Here is a 10,692-nt window from a genome sequence, read left to right as displayed (position 1 = left end):
CAGCGCGGGGATCCAGAAGTTGGTATTTTTGCCAAAAAGTAAGACCTCAGTCTTGCTGGCATTCAGACAGTTAGCAGACATGCAGTCCCCCACCTGGCGGAAACATGTGTTGAACTGAGCCGCTGTTTCATCAGGATAGCCTGTCACTGAAACCACAATCTGGGTCTCATCTGCATATGAAATAGCGGAGAAACCCAATGATCTAATTAGCCGTGTCAGTGGGGCAACATAGATGTTAAGAAGGGCAGGGCTCAAGGACGAGCCCTGTGGTACCCCACATGGCAGCGTGAAATTCGATGACTTGTGCGCAGCAAGAGTCACAAACTGTTCCCGACCTGACAGAAATGATTTTAAGAGGTAGAGTGCTTTTCCTCTGATACCAATACCCTCCAAAACTTGCAAGAATTTCTGATGGTTAACCGTATCAAATGCTGCAGAGAGGTCAAGCAGCACCAGTGCTGCATTGCCTCCTGCATAAACGGTCTGCCTAATCATTTCGGAAGAAGAAATCAGCGCCAGTTCCATACTGTGTTGCTTCCTAAATCCAAACTGGGAAATGTCTAGGTAGGCATGCTTTTCCAGATAATCCGAGATGACCTTATTCATAGCTTTCTCCACCAACTTTGCGGGCAGAGGGAGCCTGGAAATTGGTTGACAATTTTTAGGGTCTTCTCCATCCAGATTAGCTTTCTTTAAGGAGGGGGAGAACTGATGCCAGCATGGAAGATCATGCTTCTTTCTTCAAACATTTTGCCAAAGATTCACAGCAACATTTAAAAAAAAAAAGTTCCAGAAGGTGGGAACCTTCTGGGACCACACCACCAGGCCTAGGGGATGGGTATTCCTACCCTGCCCCCTTGTGTCCTTCTTTTACGCTGCCACAACATGCTGGTTGAGGTAGCGGCAGCCAAGCAGATCTCACTTTGGCATCTGTTGGATCCACAGATTCCGGAATCCAGACCAGGTTTTTGCGCTCTCACCGAACGCTCTGTTCTCTGTGCTCAGGAGGAGGAGGACGACGACGGAGGATGGAGGATTGCGACTGATTGCGACGGCGGATTGCTGTCTCACTCCCCCTGTTTGGAAAAGGCCCTGCCGCCCAAAGCCCAGAGCCCCCTCTGTTGTGGACATTTCTTTACGGAGGTGGCATGAGATGGCTGCGTGAAGCCGAACAGTGAGTTGAAGCTGTTGTTGTGGATAAGCGTTCTGTAATCGAAACGGAGCCGCCACCGTTGTGCCGCCGCGGATTTTCACCGAACGCCCTGCTCTTTGCTCTCGCTCTCACCAAGGCTCTCTGTTTCGGTCCCCCTCCGCGAGCTGCCACCGGAGGGAGGTGAGGCCTCTAGAACCATCTTCATGAAAAGGATGGGAACGGAAGAGGCAATCGGAAAGAGTAGTAACAAGACGGTAAAAAATGGAAAGACTGCAGTAACTTCTGGGATTAGAAAGTACTTTGAAAAATTAAACCCAGATGACCAGGGGCACATAATAAAAGATCAGATAAACAAGGAAAAAGTAGGGAATACAGAGGACGACAAAGATGGAATGCATCAAACTCAAAATCAAATCCAAACAACTCCTGAGGCAGCGCAAAAAAGTACTTCAATCGACCACGAGGTCTCAATTCTGAACCTGAAGACAACAGGATTAATAATATCGGATTCATCTAAAGTGCAACAATCTCAAGAATACAATATCACTTTCCCAGAAATTTACATCAAGGATTTAACATTTCACACAGGACCCCAAAAGGGGACTGACAATATACAGTACAGTACTCCACAAAAAACGTCAGATCTAGAGGGATTCCTTGAAAATTCGCCAGATCTCTATTTAAAACTACAGGTCTGACCAACAACTATACTCCAGTATCAAAATCATTGTTTAATCTGCAAAATATCCTGGAATCAGTTCTCATCCATTTAGGCAACATTTTGGACAACTCTGACCAAACGCTCGACACACAAATAGGAATTTTACAATTTCTAGTCGAGGAAAAAAAGAAGAAAGAGCAAATAAAATCAACAAAAATAATAGGAGTTTGTAGTAAATGTAAAGGGGAAAACTGCGACACTTCAAAAGTTGAAACAAAAAAACTGCTACTTCCTTCTAAAAAAGAAATTGCCACACAAACCGCAAAGAAATCAACTGTTGAAACAAAGGACAAGCAGGAAGATATCGTGACATATTCTCTCAGAAACCTTTTCAAGGATGAAATTAAATCAGTATCACATCACCTCCCTGTGGCTTACTATCAAATCTTCATAAAAAATAAAATTAAATCTCATTCGAATAGCCCTGTAACATCGTCCTCGAGCATCAGCCGCCATCTTGGGGCTGCCTCGGGACGCGTTCTAGCTCCTCTCCACTTCCGGGAGACAGCTATTTAGGCCTCTCTCGCTAGGATGTGCAGCGGACGTGCGCAGTGGGCGCGCGCCGAAGACGCGCCTAAGACAAGCCCGTCTGCGCCCGTCCGAGCCAGTTCCGGGCCCAGGGCCACCCCCCCTGTCCCAGCTGCCATCCAAGATATTACTCCATTATTATACTACACCTCCGGTCAGCTGAGAGGGCTGAACCCAGGGTTAGGTAGGTCTTGCCAGATGATACCGCCTCCTAACGATCTAACTCCCATATGGCCATCATGTGTGGGCTGTCAATATACCCTCCCGCTGCCATTACCTGCAGTTAATCATACATCTTATTCACCTCCAATTACCAGTGCTCAATCTCGAACTGGACAGTACTTTAGAGCAGCACTGATCAACTCTCGCTCCCTCCCCAAACATAGTTTATCTATTAGGGACTGTATTATCAACCAGGAATTGGATATTCTTTTCATTACCGAATCCTGGGGAGACGAGGCTTCAGGCCCTGATTTCGTCTCGGCTACCCCCGAAGGCTATTGCGTCGCTAGATAAGATAGAACTTCTGGGCGAGGTGGTGGCTTAGCCATCATCCATAAAGATGCTTATCGGACAAAATTTGAGCATATTCCAACTCTAAACTGCGAAGCTATCGCGTTTGTTATTAATCTCACGCAGAAGCAAGCTTTTAAAGGGACATTGGTTTATAGGCCACGGGTCCTCGAACAAATTTTTTAGCTGCACTCGCTGAACTCACTGAAGCTGTAATAGGATCCTTGGATTACACAATCCTTGGGGATTTTAATTTTCCGCTGGAAGATATGGAAAATAAGGATACAGCCCAACCTATTACAGACATGCAAGCAATAGGAATGCAACAGTTGGTAAGGGGTCCCACGCATGAAGCTGGGCATACACTGGATGGTCTGTTTACAAACAACCCAGGCATTGACCTGGTAGCAGTACTACCATTGGTATGGTCTGACCACCAAGCCATTATCTTTAGAATTCGAGCATTACAATCTAACCCCCCCCCCCCAGACCAAAGCCCGGTCCTCACTGGGCATACGAGCTTGGAAAAATGCCGATGTTCCACATCTTTCAAATCTCCTAAGGACTTCGGTCCCGGAAAGCTCTTATGATCCCGAAATCTTGTCCACTAACTTTCAGGGCTGGTCATTAAAGGCAGCCAATCAGGTGGCACCTGAGAAATCTTATCTCCAAATAGAGCTACTCCATCGGCCCAATGGTTTACAGAAGAATTGCGCCTCCAGCGTCAGTATTGTAGAAGCTTAGAAAGACGCTGGAGAAAGCACTACAGTCCCACCGCTAAGCAAACTTGTAAAGATGCTCTAGCGATCTATAAGAAAGCTATCACCACTCAAAAAAAAATATTTTTTACTGGTCAAATTGAACAGGCCCAGAATTCAGCGAGGATGTTATTCCAGGTGGTGAATTCTCTTTCTATTCCACCTACTGGACCTGTGACTGAGCAATCACAGGAATTCTGTAACTTGTTGGCCACTTTCTTTACCACTAAGGTAATGGACATTTATTCCATTTTCCCACAGCAACCGGCGGCAGTCAGGACTGATCCATCCTCCCGCTTGGCTGTGACCTATCCTCCTTTTTCTGGTTTCAAGCCAGTGACAGAAGATCAGGTCAGCATACTAGCTGCCAAGATCAAATCGGGTTCTCCGCTCGATCCATGCCCTCCTGATATAATGAATCAACTTCACAATACCATTTCTCTGCCGCTCACCACTATTTGTAACGCCATCTTCAAAACAGGTGTCTACCCAGAGATTTGGAAGAAGGCTATCGTTAAACCTTTGCTCAAAAAGCCTTCCTTAGACCCCACGATTACGGCCAACTACAGACCCATTGCATGCCTTCCCTTTCCCGCTAAAATCGTTGAGGCCATCATGAACCAGCAGCTCTCAGAGTTCATTGACCAACACGAACTCTTGGATGATACGCAGTTCGGCTTCCAGAGGGGACACGGAACGGAGACAGCACTGATAAAGGCCTCCGATGAAATTAGAGACATCTTGGATTCGGGAGAGGCAGCAGTGCTTATTCTGCTGGATCTCTCGGCGGTCTTCGACACGGTCGACCATGCCATCTTGGTCGACCGTGTCGCTGCCCTGGGGATTAACCATCTGGCCAAAGATCTCATAGCTTCTTTTCTAGCTAACCGCAAACAGGCAGTTAAATTGGGCAATCATTATTCACCGACCTCTGAACTGCCATGCGGAGTCCCCCAAGGATCCTCGTTAAGTCCTGCGCTCTTTAACATTTATGTCGCAGACTTGGCAAGGGTCATAAAATCTCATGGGATGCGTTTAACTTCCTACGCTGATGACACCCAACTTGTGCTGGCAGTGCATAAGAACGGCCCAATGGTGGCAACTAAGTTTCAGGAGGGGATACTGGAGGTACAAGCATGGATGCATAGTAATTGCCTAAAATTGAACGCGGAGAAGACGGAGGTTATGACCTTTGGTAACATCTCTCCAGAATGGTCCCAGTCTTGGTGGCCTACTCTGATGGGTCCTCCTCCGGTCCCAGTCGCAAAGGTCAGGAATCTTGGAGTGATCTTTGATAAACAGCTATCTTTCAAACATCATGTAAATAAGGTTGTTTCAGCTGCCTTCTTTACGTTGAAAAAGAATAAAAAACTGCTACCGTACTTACCAGCATCTGCTGGAAAAACCCTAATCACCACCTTGGTGTTTTCCAAGCTGGATTACGGAAATGCCCTCTTTTTCAACACTCATAAATATATTCTGAACAAGCTCCAATCTGTTCAAAATATGGCAGCCAGAATCCTCCTCAATATTCCTAGGCGCCAGTCCACCTCGGCAGCTATACGCCATCTTCATTGGCTAAGAGTGGAGAGCAGGATAAAATTTAAAGCCTTATGCATTGCCTATAAGGCCATTCATCATACTGGCCCGAAGTTTCTAAGAGAGGCATTTCAGATATATACCCCTAAAAGGAACCTAAGATCAGCAGCCAGTTGTCTACTATCTGTTCCCCGAACAAGAACTGCCACCTGGGGTGACAGACGATTCCTCGTAGCAACTCCCAGATTGTGGAATTCTCTCCCTTCACATATCAAAACCGCCCCTACTCTCATCTGCTTCCGTAGGGCCTTGAAGACTTGGCTCTTCAACCAATAAGTTTGTGTACTGATTACTGTATCCTAGAGGATCTCACTGCGCCTAGACACCCTAGGGTATTAGTTGCGCATTAAAAATTCCATAAATAAAATAAATAAATAAATAAATCTCACCCTAAAGTAGTCGCCGACATTGGCCTAACTAATGATGATGCACAGGACTCAGAAAGTATAAATAAGAATCAAAACCAAAGGAAGATCAAACTGAAAAAGAGAAAGGCGATAAGAAGATTTAAGAAGAAGGCTAACAAAATTAAATTTCAGAACAATGCTCCCTTACCAAATGGTTTATCAGGCAATGAAGGAAGAGCTAAATTGCTCCAGATACTGAAGATAAAGGACCAGAAGTTGCCGGCGGAAACCCAAACCAAACATCCTAATCAACAGAGTATATTAAATCCAATGGCAACAAATTTTATTCATGGCCCTGCAAGTCTGGCACTAAGAGGGACCTCTAAAAAATTATCATATACACAGGAAAAAGCCTTTACAAAATATTCAGCTGTTGCAATCCCTAGCACAAAATGAAATTAAATTAGTTATGTTCCCGGACAAAGCAAAAACAATGACTGCAATCGTAGAATTCTGGTCTCCCGTCTTACCAGGAATTATACTAATGGTGAGTGAGACTCTCCACAAATACGGGTATGATTTGATTCCAGTATTAAAGCAAAATGTGAAGTATACATTAGAAGGATCTAAAAAATGCACCATATGACAAATACAAAGATCCATTCCTTAGACTGTGCTGCAGAAAATATATTTATTTCCATAAAGAATGGTGAAAGAGAAATCTGGAGCAAAAACACCCTCAGCAAGGAAATAACAAAGAAGGAGCAGTCATGGGATTGGATCTCTGAGACCTTGAATAGCAATACACAACTTAAGGATACTTAATCCCCTGTTTAGCATAGGCCTAACTATCTCCTCCTGGAACATAGCGGGAAAAACTAACAAAAAAATGGTGGAACTAGTAAAAAATTCTCCAGCTATAGTGGCTCTACAAGAAACATGGACTACAACATTTTTTAATCAAGAGAAATATTTCGTTTATGATATCTCTGCAGTGCATGTTGATCGGGGTCATGCGAAAGGTGGGATAGCGATTCTATTAAACAAAGATTATAATTGGGCCCAAGAAAAAATCCCAACTAAATCAAATAATTATCAATGTATTAAAATTATGTGTGGGACAAATTCTTCAGAATCCTTAAAAAAAACGTTAATTTTTAATGTTTATATCCCCCCTGGAGTAAAAATGGATGCACTTGCAATAGAAATACTAGAAGGCATCGAACAAATAATTGAAAGTCAAGATTATACATTGTTTCTCATAATGGGTGATTTTAATGGGATATTATCCAATGAGGAATTACTAAAATGGGCAAATTGGTACAAAGAGGAGGCGCTGGGAATCTCCGTACCACTATTTCCTAAAGGAAATAAGGTGGATAAAAGAGGAAAAATCCTTATAGCTTTGCTCCCAATGTTAAACGGAATTATATTAAATGGCAACGTGAAAGGAGACATTCCGGCCTCAAACACGAGACAGGGAAATAGTAGTTCCTTATTGCTGGACTATATGATCTGTAGCTTTGACTTTTCGGGTCCGTCTCACAACTTACAATTAACTTTGTCCATGGTAGCGATCATGCTATTTCACAATTATGTACAGAATGGATAACACAACTATGCCCGTCTAGTCAAATTATGTACAGATACAGCACAGTTATGGTAAATCCAAAACAAAGGCTGATTCACTGGAATTCAGCTACGCTTAATAAGATAACTACCATAATTGATTCAACGCAACTTCTCCAAATAAGAAACTCTACAAACCCAATAACCAAATTTTGAAATGGTTATTAAAAAATGAACACAAAAACTGCAGGAAAAGTTGACGCAACCAAGACCAAAAAAGACTGAAAACACAAAACCAAAGTTAGCTACTGATACAAAACTTTTAAACAAACTGATAAGAGCACAGTTCCTAGATAGTTCACCGTCCAAACAGGTACAAATTAACAAATTGAAGAACCAATGCAGGAGAGAAAAAGAAAAACATAAGAGAATAACCCAAGACAAAAACTGGGTGGATCTGCAGATAGCAGCGAAACAAAACAATCAACGTGCCTACTGGAGTATATAACCAAAAGACCAAAAGCAGCAGACAAGGCCAAGCACAACGGATCTTAATGTTCTTGAAGTTAGGTGGTGCAATCACTTCCAACATCCGCTGCCTTAGGATGTACAATTTACCACAATGCAAAGAAACAAAATGGAAGGTGCACTCAAATGAAGTCAATAGAGAAAGTAATTTGTAAATTTCTTCTTCTTTATTCAAAAGTATTCATGAAGCAAAGGCACAGCCAACACGTTTCGTTCCCATTTTTTGCCTTTAGGAACTTCATCAGGGCTGTAAAAATTACAAACATATATATACACATAAATATACATTAAACATTTCACATATGGACAAAATAATCACAGCACTAAACGAAATATGATCAACCCAACAAACAACATGTTACACAAAATACAATACAAAATTACATGTCACCAAACTTAAAAATACTATAACACACCATAAACACACAAAATGAATTTAGTCACTTGTGGCCCAAGAGGACTAAACCGAAAAATTATTTTTACAACATGAAAAGCATGACAAATGCCTACATCCACATAATCCTATCCACTATCCCTGGGAGGGGATGAAGGATGAGTTCAGATAAAAACATGTTTCTAGAAAAAAGCACCTCAGAGAGTTTTGAAAACACCGAAAGAAATTTATAAAATATTAGAATTTAAAACCAATTTTAAGATTTTTAAAAGATTACCAAGGTCTGAAAAGACATGCGAGAAAAACTCCAAACTCCAAACAGTAAGGCAGAAGGGAAAGGCAGATGTAAGTAACCATATACCATATATGCTTACCAAGCTAGTATTCTTAAGGGGCAGCACTCGTAAGTCGGCAAATTATGCGAACCTGGATTGATGGCGAACTCGCCAGGCCAAGGGTGGTCTCCTGGGAGAAACGGAAAGTACATGAGGGTATATTTGCATGTTAGGAGAAAATTTCATAGCATACCATGTCGTAAACAATGTCCACTTAAATAGGTTAGGGGTATAGTTGCTGTTAGAGTAAGGTATGATAACATACCAAGCAGAAAAACGGGGTGCCCTCCTATAAGTTAGGGGTATCAACGTTGTATTAATCAAAACACGTTGATAGTCAGACGGCCTAGGTTTCTAGAAAGGGGCTATATACATTGAGATCAAGTTTGTACAATGTATCAAATTTGAGATGTCTAAACTGCTGTAAAGGTTCCTTAACATCATTGTTCACGGTATACCTTAGCTAGAGAAATGTCAGCCCTAGTAGAGATGAACTCGAGTAGTCCCAGTTGGTGCGGTGAAATCGATTATGTTGCAAGTGCTAAAAAGGGAAATTTAAACACGAACCAATAAGTAATGATTAGAAATGATAACACTAGATTATAATGTCCTAGATTCGTCAACAATAATATTATTGCATCCTATGGTATAGCCCCCGTCATATTAGAATTTAGATAAAAGGGAGGCCACACCATCAAATACCACTACATTATTTATCTTGGTATTGGAATACGAAAAACTAAAGTTGTATCTCTTTAGATTTCGAAAGAGGTGACCCTACAGTCAACATCTTACCTACTGATAGCCCCAAGTTAGGAGACAATAAATACGGAAGGACTGTGACGTCTTCAGCAAGATTTCTATAATCACAAATTGGAGGCGAGCATTAGATAAATAAGTTGGTGCTTCTATCAACAAGGGCATAATAATATAGACATGTGAAAAACATTTCTGTGCTCGCCTGTACTGAGACTTGTGTCAAACAAGGGTTCCCTGTATGAACAAATGAAAATGTACCCCTAGGTCAGGGAAAAACACAGTGAAAGAAACAACCTAGGCGGAAGTCGTAGATTGCCTACACAATGGTTACAGGACAAAAACTAAAAATGAACAGTTTCCAATTGATTACTTATTTTTATTAAACAATTTATTTCATAGAACAAATAAAAATACATATATCAGAAAGCAAAATTAAAATTACATTCTTCAGAAGTAAATACGACTATAAAATAACATTAATAATTCCTTCACAATGAGGAATAAGTTGTGTGTCGACACGTTTCGGCGGCCAGCGCCTTTCTCAAGACAAAGTACAACTTTCTGAAAATAAAAACATAGTTTAGTGTATAATTTGACATATTCCTAATTTGTTAAGAAACACAGATTTATGCATACAAATAATTGGTAAACAAACTTAACATGTATACTCTTAAATGAAGAGAAGAAAACTGTGCAAAAAAAGCTAAGTCTTGTTATTTTAGGCAATTTAATACTCTAATGATAGGAGCAAAATACACTCAAAGCCTCTACTGCAGCACAAAGAATTCCTTTAGATAAATTCGAACAACACTATCTGGTGATGAGGAACTTAATGAATACAAAATATACAATATTGATAATTATTATCTGATACCTAGAGCAAAGAATAAATATAAAAATGTTACAGAAACATAACATGGTGATACAAAAGTCGATGGTGCAGATTGTACAATAGTGCTAATTGTTCTATAATAACTGGAGATAAACATGAAGATACATTGGGTGGATACCAGGTTATTTACATCGGTCATTGTAAAAACTAATAAGGCCAGGGTTCAAGTATAAAGGGACAGATAAAGTGTGAGAGAAGTATAGTATGATACAGGTTGTTAGTGAAGAAATCTGTTAGTTTAAGTGAATTATTTAATGCAAAAATGCATTATTATTTCAAGGCATGATGACATTTATTCATAAGGTGTAAAATCTTATTTATTAAAAAGACCCTTAGGGTTCTGATTATTTTTCGCTCTTACAAAGACCTTCTATCTAGTATTAAATTCATTAATCACTCATGTTATTGTGCTTACCTATAGCTAAAACCGACTGGTCTTAACGTTCGTTATCTGTGATTAAGGATTCTATTCAGTTCTTAAGGAAAAAAGGAGGAATCACGTGCCAAAAGCGATGAATTTCTGCAATATTTTTATAGAGAAAGACACATGAAACACTGTAATTTTAGCAAAGTTGTCTTAAATGTCATAATTATGA

Source organism: Lissotriton vulgaris, chromosome 3_1 (genome assembly GCF_964263255.1).
Source record: "Lissotriton vulgaris chromosome 3_1, aLisVul1.2, whole genome shotgun sequence".
NCBI classification, from domain to species: domain Eukaryota; kingdom Metazoa; phylum Chordata; class Amphibia; order Caudata; family Salamandridae; genus Lissotriton; species Lissotriton vulgaris.
The sequence above is the reverse complement of the archived record's forward strand: the minus strand, read 5'-3'. Positions refer to the sequence as shown.